General features: G+C 39.0%; 1 pseudogene; it reads left to right on the forward strand.

Annotated features, from left to right (window-relative positions):
• The first annotated feature begins 2909 nt into the window (after nucleotides 1–2909).
• LOC149252100 (actin-related protein 6 pseudogene) lies at nucleotides 2910–3581 on the forward strand (annotated as a pseudogene).
• The last annotated feature ends 236 nt before the right edge of the window (nucleotides 3582–3817 follow it).

A 3817-nucleotide genomic window follows, 5' to 3' on the forward strand; every position in this document is an offset into this window, starting at 1 on the left:
ACTCTCTCTCCATTTGATTTGCATGATAATTGAAATTCATTCTTTTTCTTTTATGTTTCAAGTATCATATGAGGAGATACCAAGAGTCTAAGTTAGGCTCTCTCTCCATTGATTTATATGGTAATTGAAATTCATTCTTTTCTGTTTATGTTTCAAGTTGTTTCATTTCTTATGCTTGTGAATGAATCTTAGTTTAGTTTGGATTAGTGCATGAGAAGACAATCAAGAGACTAAGTTAGTCTCTCTCTCTACTTGAATCTGAACAATAATTAAGTTCATTCTCTTGTCTTCATTTCAAGTTTTTAGTTTTATGTAATCAATGATTTCTCTATGATACTGTAGGGAAGGACAACCAGGACCTCCTTAGTTAGGAGCCTCTTCCCTTGCATATTATATTGAATCGTAAATAATTTAGCTAGACATAAAGTTAGTTGCCTACTCTTGCATATATATTGCTGGCACCATCACAAGCTTACGAGTTTCCTGGTTGATAATTTAATGCAGCAATTTAAGCCCAATAAATTGCCCAACATTTTGGCGTCGTTGCCGGGGATGGTGCTAAGGGATTAGGCATTAGGAATTTAATTCAAAACTAGTATTTTTATTTAGAAAAATAATTTGTGAGACCTGGTGACAGTAGGATCTTCACAACGGAGTTTAAGTTTGAGTTTTCTAATGTTTCAGTATTTAGCTAGTTTTAAATTTCGTCTTTTCAAAAAAAAACCCCCTGCATAAATAAAAACAAATCAAGCGATTAGTATGCTCTCTTCCTGCGCTTCGTGCGATCAGGAAGATCAAAAAATCTATTGATTTCGTTCGAATAAAAATAATCTTGCTGGGAGAACGAATTTGCAAAAAGACAATAAAGAATTTTGTGAAAAAAAATAACATCTTTAAATTTTTTTAGATGAAATTTAGTTTTTTTTTAATTTAAAATTTTTTTAATAAAAATAAAAATTTCCATTAATAATAATAATATATGTATGATATGTACACATATTATTATTAAAAAAATAAATAAATAAAAATTAACCATTTCTTTTGTTGTTTTTAGATATTTAAAAAAAAAAAAAAACTAAATTCATTTTAGTTATTGCTATTTTTTTTAGAATACCTCTTTATTAGGTTTTAATAAAAAAATTTGTTGATTTTATAACTTAAAAGAAATCTCAACTTCAATAACAAATTAAAAAAAAAAATTGTTTTTAATTTGTTGTTTAACAAAAAAAATCCAAAGCAATAAATAAAATCAACATTTGAGGGATGGAAGAAGCTCTTCTCCTCAACTTATCGTGATGCTTATATGTCTTTGAGTGCACCCACAATTTTCTCCCCATATGTACGGTTGGAACTCCTAAAGTAGGATCCACTATACGAAGATACGGATTTGAATAATATGCAATGGCATACTCTGCTTTTTTATTATGGTATGCCAGAAAATGCCAGCGATTTTGAACCAGACGATGCTGATGCAGACCTTGTTCCAGGACTTGTGGAGAAGGTTGCATTACCAATTTTGCATCATGAAGTTGCACATTGCTGGGATAGGTTGAGTACAAAAGGGACCAAAAATGCAGTTTTTGCAGTACAAGTAATTCCGACCTACATTCCTCTGTCAAATGAGGCACTGCAAGACTTGTTGGCAGCAGTTCGTATGTGCTTGGCTGAAGCAGTTGCAGAACTACAGGTGCCAAATTGGAGCATTCCTGTAATGAACGCTGTATCTCAGGCAGCACGGATTGCTGCATATAAATTTGGTATGTCTGTTCGACTGCTAAAGAACATTGGTTTATGGAAAGGGATCTTGGCAATGCCAGTTTTGGAGCAGCTTGCCCTGGATGAACTTTTATGTGGGAAAGTACTTCCCCATCTAATATTCATGATGCAATTACAAGGACTGAAAGGGTTGTTGCAGCATTATTGGGTGTTTGGACTGGTCCCAATTACTGTGGGGAACTTAGCTGCAAATTGCTTCCTCTGGTTGAATACATAGTAACTCTTGGAAAAGAGCTTGAGAAAAAGCAAGCACTAGGTGCCAGCACTGAAGACATATCTGGTCCTGCTTGTCGGCTGAAAAAGATGTTAGTTGAGTTAAATGAATATGATAAAGCTCGGCACATATTGAAGACTTTCATGTGGGTTGTGGTTAAATTTTCCCGATTATGATGCGCCCACACAGATCTGGAAGCCGGAAGAAAGGAACACTCAATATGTTGATGCAGCCATGACTGTTCCCAATGGGGCCTTGTTTCCTATGAGTGGCATTAACATTGCATTCGATAGAGAAATCATTGGTCTTGCAATGTTCTCTGGGCTCGGTAGTTTTGGATCTGGCAAAACTGCGTTGTCCCGGCACAGTACTCTGGAAGACATATGTGATCACCTTAGGTATGGGGATCAAAACAGGGCTGCCTTATGTGTGGCGAAAGGAACTTGGGGATCCCGTGGCTAACCTTGAGGGGGATGCAAAGGGTGCTTAGTGGCTTGAAGCGGTTGTGCCATTTTTCCAAACAGTTCGCCTACCTCGAGAAAAGAGACCTGGATTCAATCATCATAAGAAAGCAGGCACAATGAATTCGTTGGTTCGAGTCTCGGTTGTTCTTACAAATGCTCTTTATATGCTGAACTTGGATTTTGAGCATTATATAAACAAAAGCAAGGAAATTCGTGAATCCATGTGTTTCATGATGAATCCTACTGTTGGAAAGAAAGTCTGTTATGTGCAGTTTCCCCAGAGATTTGATGCTATTGATAGGCACGATCATTATGCCAATCACAACGTGGTTTTCTCCGATCATTATGCCAATGCCAATCGCAACGTGATTTTCTCAGGTACAGTCTTAGAACCCTGTAAAAGGAAAAGAAACCTTTCAGCATTATGACGGGAGAGGGTGTTTGCTGATAATTGTATGGGGCGTCCCCAATCCACGAAGAAATGGGTGATAGCAGACCAGCTCCAGCAGTGCGATGACATAGCCGGCATTACCCTGCGCCGCCCATTCGACAGAGGTTACCTCATAAACCCCGACCTACAGAAAGAGATTTGGGATCGAATATTTAAAAACCTTCTCAAAATTCGACCCTCAGACTCTTCGGGTTTGCTCTTGGTGGAGCCTCTCTTCAATCTGCCCTCCATTCAGAGGGCCATGACCGAGCTTGTCTTCGAAGATCTAGGGTTCCAGTCCCTTTACGTAGCAGATTCGCCCTCGTTGGTTCATTTATACGAGGCGAGCAGGTCGCCTATCAGCCTTTTAGCCCACACACAATGCAGCCTCATGGTGGATTGTGGCTTTTCCTTCACCCACGCGGCCAAAAGTGCTCTTAAGCATCACCAGCCGGATGCTCTGCAAACGCTTCATGATTTACAGAAGAACCTGAGTTCTGCCAATTCAAAGCCTATCTTGACAGCTGATAACATCTGTAGACTGGGTGACACAGCATGCATAAAGCAGAGTGAAAATCAAGGTGTAGGTAATGGGGTCGATGGAGATCTAATGGTGATCCCACAATTGCGCTGCTCTAAGAGAAATAGATCTCAGGGATTGCCGTCCAAGTATTCTGACTCTGTTCTCCAGCCATGAAGGAGAGGCTATTGATGAAAAGGGCGAATTAAATACTGACCACTTCTTGCCAATTCATCGTGAGGCCCCTTCCTTTGTTGAGCAGTCAACAGAGCAAGAAATTCTTGTGACTGGAATTAAGGTTGTGGACCTTCTTGCACCATATCAACGTGGAGGAAAGATGCATGTATATCAGCTATAAGCCCTTGACCGGTGGGAGCAGATTGCAAGCAAAATTTCAATTCAGGAGAACATTC

This window comes from Pinus tabuliformis, chromosome 7 (genome assembly GCF_031772625.1).
Source record: "Pinus tabuliformis cultivar Carrire ecotype Pingquan chromosome 7, CPIR1, whole genome shotgun sequence".
Classification (NCBI taxonomy): Eukaryota; Viridiplantae; Streptophyta; class Pinopsida; order Pinales; family Pinaceae; genus Pinus; species Pinus tabuliformis.